Here is a 14,190-nt window from a genome sequence, read left to right as displayed (position 1 = left end):
ATCAAGTCCCACATTGGGCTCCCTGCTTGGCAGGTAGTCTGCTTCTCCCTCTCCCTCTGCCTCTCCCCCTACTTGTGTTCTCTCTCTCTCTCAAATAAAATAAATAAAATCTTTAAAAAAAAAAAAACAACTAACCATAGATCTTTGTAAATATTCTTCAGCAGTAAAAAACCTGAGAAAAAAGCAATAAAAATAATAAGAACTGGGCGCCTGGGTGGCTCAGTTGGTTAAGCGAATGCCTTCGGCTCAGGTCATGATCCTGGGGTCCTGGGATCGAGTCCCACATCACGTTCCCTGCTCGGCGGGGAGCCTGCCTCTCCCTCTTCCACCCCCCTGCTTGTGTTCCATCTCTCGTTGTCTCTCTCTTTCTGTCAAATAAATAAATAAAATCTCTAAAAAAAAAAATAAGAAGAACTTCTGGGTGAAAAAAGACTTGATTTATAAAATATGTGATGGAGGGGGGAGAGATAGCTGAACATCTCCGAAACGACAATTTAGGAGAACCCTAGCAGACAGCCTGCCTCCCCCGACAAAGATTGGCAATTAGAGAGCCATCCATGAACAAAAACAGTACTGGGGGGGGCCCCTCTGGAGTCCACTTAAGAAACTTCAGCAACATATTAAAACAAAAAGTCTAAAAATAACCGAACAAGAGAAGGAAAACAGCTTCATTTTGCCTGCATCATCCCAACCCCCATGCCAACATTGCTCAGAGCCAAAAGGGAACTTCCCAGCTAGGAAGAGTTGCCCTCACTTAGAAAAGAAGAGTGGGGGTGTGCAACCAGTTTCCCCAACCATTCAGGGCACTGCATGAAGGTCCCACTTAAGCTTCACTCAGCTCAGACTGGCAAAACTGAGATCTGTAGAGGCATTTAGAAATAAGGAAGAAAAGCAGGGGTTTCCAAGTGCAGCCCCCCAGCAGGAGTGATCATGGTTCACAGTGACCTGCTCTGCAGACAAATTTGCCATGAAAAAACCAATGGGCAGTGCAGTCACCCTGCAGATTTCCCCAGCTTCACCCCACCAGTATTAGCAAATGCTGATGCATCTGAGTACCTCCCACTCCCTACCCCGCCCCCTGCCCTGCTGGAGCTCTGGCAGGCAGCCCAGGCCTCCCCAGCTTCATGAGTGCAGGATACCAGGCTGGATTACTGCAGCTGACCCCCCCCACCACCACCATGCAGGAACTCAGGACTACCCCCTCCAGCTGTGCACTTTCATGCCACTGACCTGACACCTGTCGCCACCTTCCACAGCAGAGCACACACCTTCAGGGAGACTGTGCAACCACAGGAAAACACACTGACAACAACACCCAGGGCCTTCACAGCTGAGTATGGGCCCAGACCAAGCCCTGTCTACTGTCACTGGCATCCCCTGCCACGCACTGTGGCAAGACCCAGAGAACAGAGTAATGCACACTGACCACCAGGGCTCCTGCCACTGCCAGTGTACCCACAGTTGGCCCCAGCCCGTGCTTCCTGCCCTGGGCCCCACCACTACATGTGTGTCTGCAACCATCCCTGGCCATCACATGGGTACCTGCAGCTGGCCCCCACAGCCGAGTGTGTCTACGCTCCTGGCTCTGGCCACTGCTGCAGCCTGACCTCGTCTTATCCACTGGAACTTCAGGCACTGCTGAGGACCCCAGCAGCCCTTGGACCCAACTATACCATATTCACATTGCCAATAAGTAATAGACATTCCCAAATAAATCAAAATGAATGAGATAAAAACCAACACCTGGAGGAATAGTAAGATTATTGAGTAATAAGAGCACTGAAATCTAGCCTATATAAGAAATACGGATTTAGGGACGCCTGGGTGGCTCAGCTGGTTAAGTGTCTGCCTTCAGCTCAGGTCATGATCCCGGAGTTCTGGGATCAAGTCCCGTATCAGGGTCCCTGCTCAGCGGGGAGTCTGCTTCTCCCTCTGCCTGCCACTCCCCCTGTTTGCACTCTCTCTGACAAATAAATAATAAAGTCTTTAAAAAAAGAAAGAAATATGGATTTAAATAAAAAACCTAATTATATAAATTTCAAGCACTAAAGTCATATCACATTTGTTTATTAAAAATCATATCACATTTGTTCATATGGGATAACATATCACCCATATTGACTGAATATAGACAAATTATCATTCATCTGTTTGCACAACAGAAAGACGTTTTCAGGTTTAACAAAGCCTTGGAAAATTTACTAATTAACTTTTCTATAAAAATCATGAATGTGCATTCCAGAGAACTAATGATTGAATTTAAGAAAGAATGCACATGTGAAGACACAACTATATTACAGATATATAATAATTATTGAACTGAAACTCCACAGAATGAGAAGATTGATATAAGGAGAAATACCGTTAACAAATATAATCTTTAAGCTTTTTGTGTTAAAGCGAAGTCATAAAAAAACATAGCTGCAGAGTGTTAGATTCATATATGTGAGAAGTGTCAGGGACAAATTTAAAAAGAAAGGCAAAACTAAGTACATGATTTCTTACTTTACTTATTTCCATTTACAGAACCCATTAGTGGCAAAATTGTCCTCAATTTAAAAATTAAGTTGGGTTTTTTGCCTCGTTGCATCCAAGAGAGCAAGATGGGTCTACCAGCAGCGTTCCTGGAGCCATCTGAGGAAATCTGGCCAGGGTCCTCGTTCTTGACATGTCTGCTCAAACTGTCACGGTCTGATGCAGAAATACAGCCCCCATAAGTGCCACCATGTTTCCATCAGTGCCCAAAGGATTAAGTTGGCTTAAGGGAACTTCTTGAATGGGTCATCCAAGAGATCTACCTTAACTGGAGATATCCAGCATACGTAACTTAATGCTAACTCATTGTACATAAAATAAAAATACTTCAATTATGAGTGTTTTAACATGAAAAAAATTTAAATTAAAAATTAAAATTAAATTGGAATATTCATAAAATTCTATGTTTGACAAATGTTTTTTTAAAGTATCACAAGTTAATATTAAGTGTTAAATTGCAGATCATCATCTTTATTTTTTTAAACAAGAATATTTTGAATACCAAGAGGCTAATCCAAGTTTTCTTTTGTGGAAAAAAAGGAAATCATAATATAGCAAATTTTAAAAATTAAGACCAAAACATCAAAAAAATACAAAAAAAACAAAATTCTATTAGTTACTTAACATACCTCCAGAACACTTTCTCTTATTTTATATCTGATATTCTTTTTTTAATATCTGATCTTCTTCATCATCTCTTCATAGATGATTTTTTGTTTTGCTTTATTCATTTTTAATTTACATACAGTACAATGTATGTATGTACATTAATTCCCAATTCCCCCTGTGAAGAATATTTGGGTTATTTCCAGTTGGGAAAATTATGAATAAAATACCTGTAAAGTTTTTTTGTAGGAATACAAGTTATTTCTTTTGAGTATAATACTGTGGAATAGTTTCTAGGTCATGTAGTAGGTATAGACTGACCTTTATAACGGAACTTCTAAACTATTTTCTGAAATGTCTGTCTTTCATTTTGCTTTTTCACTAGCAATATAAGGGAACTCCCCTTGTATATTCTCACGAGCACTTTAGGTTTTTTTGTTCACCTGTTTGTTTTTCTCATCCTAATATGTATGTAGTGATATCTATTTTAATCTGCATTTTTCTAATGACTAATCTTTATATGCATTTATTTGTCAGCTGTGTGTGTTCTTTGGTGAGGTGTCTAATCTGATCTTTTACTCATTTTTAATATTTCTTAATATTACTTTTGAGAGTTTTCATACATACTTAATACATCTTTATGAGATGTGTGATTTAAAATATTTTCACCCTGTTTTTGGTTTGTCTTTTCATTTCCTTGAAAGTAACTTTTGCAAAGAAATTTTTAATTTTGATGAAGTTTAACTCATCCATTTTTTAATTGTGTTTTGTCATCACAAAGACACCAAATAATTCTAAGAACTCTTTAAATAACCCAAGATCACAGAGAATTTCTCTGATGTTTTCTCCTAGAAATTTAACAATTTTAGGTTTCACATTTACGTCTATGATCTGTTTGGGGTTAATTTTTGTATTGAGTGCAAGGCACAGGTCTGTTGGAGGTTTGTTTTTGTGTGCGTTGTGTTTTTCTCTTTTTGTTTTTGTTTTTTGCCTGTGGATGTTTAATTATTTTAGCACTATTTGTTGAAAAGATTCTCTTCTCCAGTGAATTGCTTTTGCACCTTTGTTAAAAGCCATTTGACCATATCAGTATGAGTCTATTTCTGGATTCTCTATTCTGGTCTGTCTACCCACATACCACACACTCTTGATTTCTGTAACTTTTTAGTAAGTCTTAAAATTGGGTGAATTTTCCTAGCATTTTTCTTCACATTCCAAGGTGCTTTGGCTCTTCTAGTTCTTTCCCCTTTCCATATAAATTTTGGAATCACTTCATTACTATGTGCAAAAAAAAAACAAAAAACCATTGTTTCAGATCTTGATTGGGAGTGCATCAGATCTATAGTTCACTTGAAGAAAATTGACATGTTAACAATATTGAATCTTCAATCCATGAACATTTCTTTCTATTTATTTTCATCATTTTTTTATTTTTCTCATCAGTCTTTTGTGGTTTTCAGCACAGATTCTGTATATATTTTAATAGATTTATACCTAAGTGTTTTCTTTTTTGGCATTATATTTTTGGAGATTTTTTTGGAAACATTTTAATTCAATTTTCAATTGTTATTGTTATATATAGAAATATAATTTATTTTTGTATATTTACCATTTATCCTGTGACCTTCCTAAACTCACTTGTTAGTTATAAGAGCTTTTTTATAGATTCCTTAGATATGTACATAATTCCCCAAAATTGTGTATAAATAGGGATAGTATCATTTCTCCCTTTCTAATTTATATACTACTTATTATTTTTCTTATATTATTGAACTGCCTAGGACTTTCACTATGATTTTGAAAAGTAGTGGTAAAAGGGGGCATCCTTGCTTTGTTCCCAACCTTAAAAATTCAATCTTTCACCATTAAGTTTGATGTTAACTGTGTATGTGTGTGTGTGTGTGTGTGTGTGTGGATACCTGTATTAGTTTGCCAGACTGCCATAACAAAGTACCACAGTCTGGATGACGTAAGCCAGAGGAATGTATTTCTCACGGCTCAGAAGAGTAAAAGTCCAAGATCAGGGTATCAGGTTTGATTTCTTCTGAGGCCTCTTTCCTTGGCTTGCACATAGCTGCCTTGTCACTGTGTCCTCTCACAGCTTTTTCTCTGTGTGTCCAAATTTCCTCTTCTTTTTTTTTTTTTAAGATTTTATTTATTTATTTGACAGAGAGAGACACAGCGAGCCAGGGAACACAAGCAGGGGGAGTGGGAGAGGGAGAAGGAGGCTCCCCGCTGAGCAGGGAGCCTGATGCAGGCCTCGATCCCAGGACTCTGGGATCATCACCTGAGCCAAAGGCAGACGCTTAAGGACTGAGTCACCTAGCCGCCCCTAAATTTCCACTTCTTCTAACAAGGTCCTTCATCAGATTGAGGAAGTTCCTTGTTATTCCTAGTTTGCTGAGAGTTTTTTCCTTGAAAGGATGTCAAATTTTGTCAAATGCTCTTCTGTGTGTTTTTAAAATGATTATATGATTTCTCTTCTTTAGTCTGTTGATATAAATTGTATTGATTGATTTCTTTAATGTTTAAGTAGTCTTGCATTCTTAATATAAACCCATCGGTCATGGTGTATTATCATATTTTATACTACTGAATTTAATTTGTTAGCATTTTTTTCTTTTTTTTAATTATATTCAGTTAGCCAGCATATAGTACATCATTAGTTTTTGATGTAGTGTTCAATGATTCATTAGTTGCATATAACACCCAGTGCTCATCACCACACCTACCCCATCCCCCCACCCCCTCCCTTCTGTAACACTCAGTTTGTTTCCTGGAGTCCAGAGTCTCCCATGGTTTGTCTCCCTCTCTGATTTCTTCCAGTTCAGTTTTCCCTCCCTTCCCCTGTGGTGCTCCCCTCTATTCCTTATGTTTCACATATAAGTGAAACCATCAGGAACCTGTGCTCGCGATTTCCTAGGATTTTGCTAAAGATGTTTGCATCTGTGATCCTAACAGGTAATGGTCTTTAGCTTTTTATTTTTCTTGTAATATCTTTAATTTTAGAATTATGGTAATGCCGAGATCATTAAATCAGATGATTGTCATATTTCTAAAAGGGCTTGTGTATGCATGATATTATATCTTCTTTAAGTGTTTGGTAAAACTTGCCATTGAAGCCATCTAGGCCCAAAGCTTTCTTTGTTGGAGGTGTTCATGAATTCAATTTCTTTGACAGATATAGAACTCTTCTGGTATAGCAATGTTTTTTACTATCATTTCCATAGAAGAGAAAGATAATTCAGTCTTTCTTCCAGTGTGGTTGGTGGGTATTTGTTATTTTATTCAAGATAGGCTGCAGAAACATGAGCCTTCATGCATTGACATGTTCACTATTTATAGGATAGCCTATACAGGTTATTGCCCCACTATCCAGGAATTCTGATATGTTTTACACAGTTTTTAAACAATTCTCATCAAAGAAGAAAATGTGTGGTATTTTCATGAATACTACTTTATTTTATACTTTATTAAATGTATACTCTATATACTTATAAAGGAACACTTTATCATAGTGTTATTTATACTATTATATATATACAATATACATCTTATTTTCAAGGGTACATCAATATTCCTGATATAACTATTTACTAAGCCACAAAAAAGTCTAACTAAATATAATATATGGGTATATTAATTCTTACTTTTAATGCATTGACTACAACATATCAATTTATAAATTAAAAGTAAAATACTTATAAATGTTTAGAAATATTTCCTGATAAAGTAATTGAATTGAAGAAAAATCAGAATATTTAGAAAAAAATGAAATACCAAATATAAATACAATAAATGCAGTTAAAATATTTTTATTAAAAATAATTTTTAAATTTACATTCTCTTATTATTTAATAGACAGTTCAACTAAAGTTATAAAAAAACTTGTGGTTTAAAATTTAAAGAATATGAACAAAAATGTAATAAATTTGAAAATCAAAATGAGAATGATAAGTTTCTGATAAATTTTAATATGAAATCTCCAGAATTAAGCTAGAAACCTTACAAAGAACTATTTCAGTTATAGAGTGAAAGTCATCCAAGAACTATGCTCAACCACAGTTGCAGAAGGCGGTCAGTTAAACCTGACAAGCCCTTTGGAGAAATCTTTCAAGCATTCAAATTGATGATTTCGTTGTAATTCACATTTAAAAACCTAGGAAAAAATTCTGAAATTACTTAACTTATTTCACAAAAAAAAATGTGGTCTTTCCCACTCAAATCTGTTTAATGCCAAAACACTCTATCTCACTTATGAACATAGGTGTGAAAAATCTATTTTTAAAATGATGGACTAACATACAGAAATTAGTTATACCATATAAAATAACCCACTATAACTAAGTAGGTTATCTCCAAAATGCAAGAGTTTCCCAATGTGAATAAGTCATTTTAAGTGGCATTTTAGTTCAACAAGAAAAAATATAATAAATTTTGTCGATGCTGAAAAGATTTAGGAACAGAATGAGATTCGCCCAGGTCCCATCAAGAAGCCCTGGAGAGCAGAAGACTGATGGGAATGTTCCAAGAGCCTTGAAAAAGAGGTTGCTGACATGTGTTTGTTTCTGAGCACAGGAAACAGAGAAGAAACAATTGCAGAGTCTGTGAATAAAGGCGGCTGATTAAAGCTGGGATAATGGCCAATAGCAGATTGTGCTAAAGAAAGTTGGTACCAAGAAGAACCAGGACATGAAAATTACTATTTATGAGTTGGATGGTGGAAACAAAGTAAGGGTGAGCAGACTGATAGTCAAGAGCCAGATCTCCAAGCACAGGCCTAGGTCGCTCAGGTTTTTCCTCTCAGGTGGTCTTGCGGGCTTTACTTGGCTAGAAGTGGCTTCCTAAAATTGTTGAACTGTGCCAGAGAAGTTATCTAATAAGTTCCAATACATCATTCCCAATGTTCGGTAACATGATAAAGAATACCTATGTTAAATACTGAAAAGGCATTTTAAAGGTGTGTCTTTTAAATAAAAATATAAGCTTAAGTTTATTAATATTGTGTTTAAAATTCTAGTTTTGCAATAAATGAAGAAATGAAAGTGCTGGTTATAAAATAAAGAAAATAAAAATACTATAAATATGGAGAGAAAAACAATCATTTTTATTATAATTTTATCTATAAAACCCCCCAAATCAACTAAAACAAATTATTAGAGGGGCACCTGGGTGGCTGAGTCAGTTAAGCATCTGCCTTCAGCTGAGGTCATGATCTCAGGGTCCTGGGATCGAGCCCCATGTCAGGCTCCCTGCTCAGCAGGGAATCTGCTTCTCCCTCTCCCTCTGCCCCTCCCTTCTGCTCGTGCTCTCCCTTGCTCTCTCTCTCTCTCAAATAAATAAATAAAATCTTTAAAAATAAAATAAATCATTAGAATTATTTTAATAATTTAATAAAGTTTTCAGATTTAAAAAAACATACACATATCGAACATGATTCATATGACCTGAAATATTAAGGGATTTTTTCTTTTTTACTTGGAGAAGTAAAGAATGAATACTTTATTTCTGGACATGAATGCTATACATGATAAAATGTCAGCTAAGTTAATATATAGGTTTAATGCAAGACCAATCAATCAAAACTAGACACATAGATAGAGATGCAGACATAGACATAACTGTAGACATGGATGTATTCAAATAACTATAGACATGGAGGTATTCAAATAACTATAGACATGGATGTATTCAAATAAAGATAGAGCTGTAGATATAATTTATTGGATCAGAGAGAAGCCAGAAATATCAGGTTATTATATAAAATAAAAATTAAAAGATATTTTAAAAATATTTCAAAGCCTAAAAATAAATCTGACCAAATATAATAATTTAATTTATGATAAAATATCTGCAGAAATCAATGAAAGAGATTTTTTTATTAATTGAGTTAACTAGCTAAAAGTTTGAGAGATATTTATTTTTTCTATAATCTATGTCATAAAACAAAACGCAATTCTCTCTGACCACAAAATCGTAACTTCCCACACTTCCTGTTGTTGCTACAGAACATGCCCTTTAACCTCATTATGATCCCTAGTCTCCTCATCCCACACATTGGCATGGTTTCATTGGCTTCTCTGTGCATTTGGGGGCAACAATCTCAAGGCAGCCCACCCTAACGGTACAGGAAAATTCCCACCCTGTCCATTGCCAGTCTTGATCAACTACCAGTTTACTCTGTATGAGAGGACATGTGTAATGCATTTTATAAACTCAGATCATTCCATAAATGCTACCTGTTAATATGATTTCTTGAGCATGGTTCCAGGCTCCTGAGTGCTGCCAAAGACACTGACTAACCTGAACTGGAAAACCATGCTCTCCAAAATCACATGGGCACATTGCTACCTGGAAATTGTTTCATTTATCTTGGTGTAATGAGCTACGCCATCTTCCCACAGCGATTTTCACACATCTTTTTTGCTATCCTTAAGTAACCAATCCCACCCATTATCTTGTATTCTAGACAGATGACCTCATTTCCCGTTTGACCAAGAATATTGAGACCCTCTGAAACAAGGTCCCTCAATTTCCTAATCTCTCACTGTATCTATAAAACCTCACTGAGTATTTGCAATCCTCTTGTTCTCTTTGCTATCTGAGGGGGAAAAGATGATACCTCTTCTCTTTGCCAAAGTTCACTCACTCTACTTACTTTTGATCTCACTCTGTACAACATCCCTTGGGAATTTTTCCAACCCTTTTTGCCTTTCTCCTTCATACAACTTCTTTACAGCTGATTTATTTTCCTGTACCTCACACCCTTCTCCCTTCACCACAGAAATAACCCTTCCCAGTCATCAAGTCTCTTGAATAGTAGTTGCCTCTTAACCTCGATTCACATCCACATAATCTAACAGTTTACAATCCGGCTTCTGTCGCCACCAATGTTCTGAAATTGTGGATAAATCCTAAGCACCAAATCCAATTACCTTTTTTCACTCTTCGTCCTCCTTGACATCTTAACAACATATTACATTTTCCTTATTTTCTCGAATACAGTATCTTTCTTGCTCCCATGAAAGTTACTTTTGGGTTTCCTTCTCTGACTCATTTTCCTTTTCATTTCCCCTAAATGCCGATGTTTTCACCAAGATGGCATTTCTTTCTCATTCAGAGAGATTGCACTCACTCACTACATTTCAACAATAACTTCAGTTGTTCCTCTTTATCAAAAGCTACTGTCCCTGTATTTCCACTTTCCTTATAAAAGCTATATATGTCATCCTGAAACTTCAAACCCAATTTAGACAAAATTAAAGTCATTTCTCTTTAACCTGTGTCTGATTAACATCAGAGAAAATTACTCTTCTCCTTGAAAATATTTGCTAACTGAAATGTTTGCGCATAAACTTGATCAAGAAACTCAAAGCCACTTTGCCTCTACTTACACGCTGATTAACACAAGACTCTTCTGATTAACCAGACGCACCGGGGATTCCCAACTTTTCTGTGTTTTCCATGTTCTCTTTTACAAGTGTCTTCATACTACTTCCTTTAAAAAAAGCTATTCTATTACTTTGACCTATTCATATTTTTTCTTTTATCAAAACTAGTATATACCTATTGCATACAATTTGGAAAATACAAAAGCATTTTAAAAATAATTAAACTTGGGGTGCCTCAGTGGCTCAGTCAGCTAAGTGTCTGACTCTTGATTTCGGCTCAGGTCATGATCTCAGGGTTGTGAGATCGAGCCCCGCACCAGGCTCCACACTGGGAGTGGAGTCTGCTTGGGATTCTTTCTCTCCCTCTGCTCCTCCCCACCTCCCTCTCTCCCTCTCCAAGAAAAAAAAAAAAATTAAACTTGCCTGAAATCTCAGCATCCAGAACTTTGTTCACATATTGATATTGTATATACATATATATGCATATACATAGATACATATATATCTATACACATAAAATATATATAAACATATCTATACATATATAGATAAAATTCCAATCTGTTTTCTCTATAAATACAGTTCAACAACAAATTCTGACAATTACCAACCATGTAACCTCAATGGGCTCAGTTTCTTTAATTATAAATAGAGAAAACTGTACCTATATTGTAGATTCATGGTGTAGATTTTTCAAAAATATTAAAACAAGCAGAGGCTATCATACAGTGAGCATTGGAACACATGTTAGCTTTTTTCCTCCTATTGGACATTTTTATGTCATTAAATATTCTTCAAAATACTACGCTTAATTGCTCTATAGTTTTCCATAGCATGAATGACAAAGGCATTTACCCTGTTCCCTACTACTTGATATTTAGTTTGATTCTAATTTTCCACAACTATAAATAATACTGAAATTAATATTTCTGTGCATATCTAACAACCATAATTACCATCATTTACTTACTGTTTACTCTGTGCCTAGCACTGACCTAAATACCTGCATTACCTCGTTTAACCCTCATTATCATGAGTCCCATTCCATACATGAGGAAAGAACAGCCTAAAGAAGGTAAGTCACTTGCCTAAAACATACATTCCTGAAAAAGGAATTTCTAAAATGAAAAGTATTGATATTTGATAAATGTTATAAAGTGATACTTTTAAAACTCTAGGCCAAGTTATACTCCCACTAGCCAAGTATGATGCTGTCTACTTGCTCACGCTCAGGCATTGTTAAAATGACCGTAGCCCCAGTTTGATAGTGAAAAACGTACCTATTGTTGTGCGGGTTGCATGTTGGAGGCTTTCACGAATAACATGGTATCTCAGACAGCATTGAGAAATGCCTGAATCCTCTTCTGGATTCAGCACCTTCTTCCCTGTAAGGTTTTTGAGGTGAATGTGCTTCAGGAATAATACTGAGTGAGAAGCAAAATATCATTTTATTACTTCTCAGGCCACCGCCCAAGAACCCTCTGTGCTCTTGTTCTGATAATTAGGGCTTAAAAACTGCCAGAGATCTAAGAATCCTTTCCCCACTAATTGGATTTCTAATCTTGGCGTCTTAGGATCTTTTGGCTCTCCACGTGGAGGAAAAAAATTGAAGACTTGCTTTCAGTCATTCATTTTTTTATTCATTCCAGAAATTTATTAAATATCTGCCTTCTGCCAGGTTTGCTCTAGGAGCTAAGGATACAGCAGTGAATGGAATACATTGAAGTCCTTCTCCTTATTGAGCTCACATTTCACAGATGAGATAAACATTACTTATTATTTCTTTGTTTATAGCTTATTTTATCTTGTGAATAAACAAACAAAATTGTGGTTTATGTATTTTGTCTTTAATGTAAATTCTGCAAAATACTATATATATTATATATGTGGTATATAATATATATAGCATACATGTAGTGTAGTATGTATATAGGATGTATGTACAATTCCCGACAGTGCTGGGATTATGAAGAAAGTAATTCAGGGTCAGGGAAAAGAGAGTGATGTGGGCTCCTATCTTATATGGGTGGTCAAGCTAGGCCTTACTAAGACAAAAACCTGACATAGGGAGAGATAAATTTAAGCGTTTAAAATAAATTCTTCCCTCTACATTTGTTTTAATTCATATTCCTTCAATTATTAGTGAGGTTAAATATGTTTCCATATGTTTCTTGGCAATAATTGTTTATATGTGTGTGAATGTGGCAGGGCAAGAGAGGGGGGCTATTGTCGTCTATAATGAAGTCCTTTTTGATCCCCAACCAAAATTGATTTAATCTTACTTGGAAGTAAAATAAAATTGCATTTGTGTCTCTTGTGTGCTTATCATACTCCACCTAGTATTTGAAATATTTTTGCTTGACTTATCTTCAAAGTGTCAATCTTTTGAGGTCTGCAATTATTTCTTTAATCTGCATCACCCTTTCTATGTAGCTTAATGTGTTGTATGTGGTAGGGGTTCAATAAGTCTTTCTTGAATTAGGCTGAATCCCATGAGTGAACAGGGATTTGATCTCAGATAACCTTAGATGAGATTGTCTTTTCCAAGTCTTTAGGTGTTTTTGCTTTACTCTGTTATATGAGTTTAGTAATGGTTTGTGTCCTGTGACTGTGTACAGATCACAAGGAAAACTGTCACATTATTTTTAATTTTCTTGATATTATACACAAGTTTATTTCAATATAATAGAGTCCTCTGATTTCTGATTATTTCTATACAAATATTTCTTCCTTCCTATGATTGGTTTTCTCTCTCTCTCTCTCTCTCTCTCTCTCTCTCTCTCTCTCTCTCTCTCTAGATTTGCATTTGCCCTTTGTCCACACACCGATGTTATCCATCTTGGCAGTGACTGCTGTATTCACCGACCCAATCCCGGGGTCAATACTAGGTCTTGTCTTCAGCAATTCCACCTTTCCCCGAATTTGTATAAAGCCCCAAGGAGCCACTAACAAACACAACTATGTAAAATACAAATACTATAGTATTTTAATAACGTAATAATATTAAGATCCAATATCCAAAAGGAAATCAAGTTGCTTACCCTGGCATTATTCTAACTGTGGTTTCCCCGCAACCCCCTCTCTCTGAAAGTCGAGTGTTCCTGTGAAAGCTTTCATAAACCAAAATGACCTAAAGCAAAGAAGCAATGATCATTCATTTATATGGAAAATGTTTCCAGCATTGCCAGATTCAAAAAGTAACCTCTCTTAAGCTTTTCTGATACCTTAGACGACATCTCGCTAACAGATGCACAAACTAAATTGAGATAAAGCACAGAAGCTCACAGATACAATTCGAAGCTCTGGAGGCTTGTCGCCGAGTGTAATTCCCAGGCAAGGAGCTGGATGGGGACACCCCCGACACTCTCGGGGTGCGCGCTGCCTCCATAATGACTCACTGGGAAACAAACACCAAACGCTATTTTCACTCTTCACCTTTTCCATAAAAACAAAAATCCTCCTCAGATTTTTTTCAGTTAGTGAAAACAGTTACCAATATAGGTCTTTCACAAAAGCAAAGGGGCCTAATGCGATCTTTCGAAAAGTGAGGGATACCTGGATATAAGAATAAATGTTGCAATGAAGGAAACATGTTCCTAAATAAAGCCAAGCTATGGTACTATTAGAAATGGTGAGGTTAGAACCTGTTTGTCTCTTC

The 14,190-nt window shown here is 36.2% G+C and overlaps 1 pseudogene; it reads right to left on the bottom strand.

The window, feature by feature from the left end:
* Positions 1–13,920, bottom strand: part of LOC113925446 — a 79,913-nt pseudogene extending 65,993 nt beyond the window's left edge.
* Between the last annotated feature and the right edge of the window lie 270 nt (positions 13,921–14,190).

The sequence above is a fragment of the Zalophus californianus genome, chromosome 2, assembly GCF_009762305.2.
Source record: "Zalophus californianus isolate mZalCal1 chromosome 2, mZalCal1.pri.v2, whole genome shotgun sequence".
Lineage (NCBI taxonomy): Eukaryota > Metazoa > Chordata > Mammalia > Carnivora > Otariidae > Zalophus > Zalophus californianus.
Note: the sequence above shows the minus strand (reverse complement) of the source record. Positions and strands in the feature narration are given on the sequence as shown.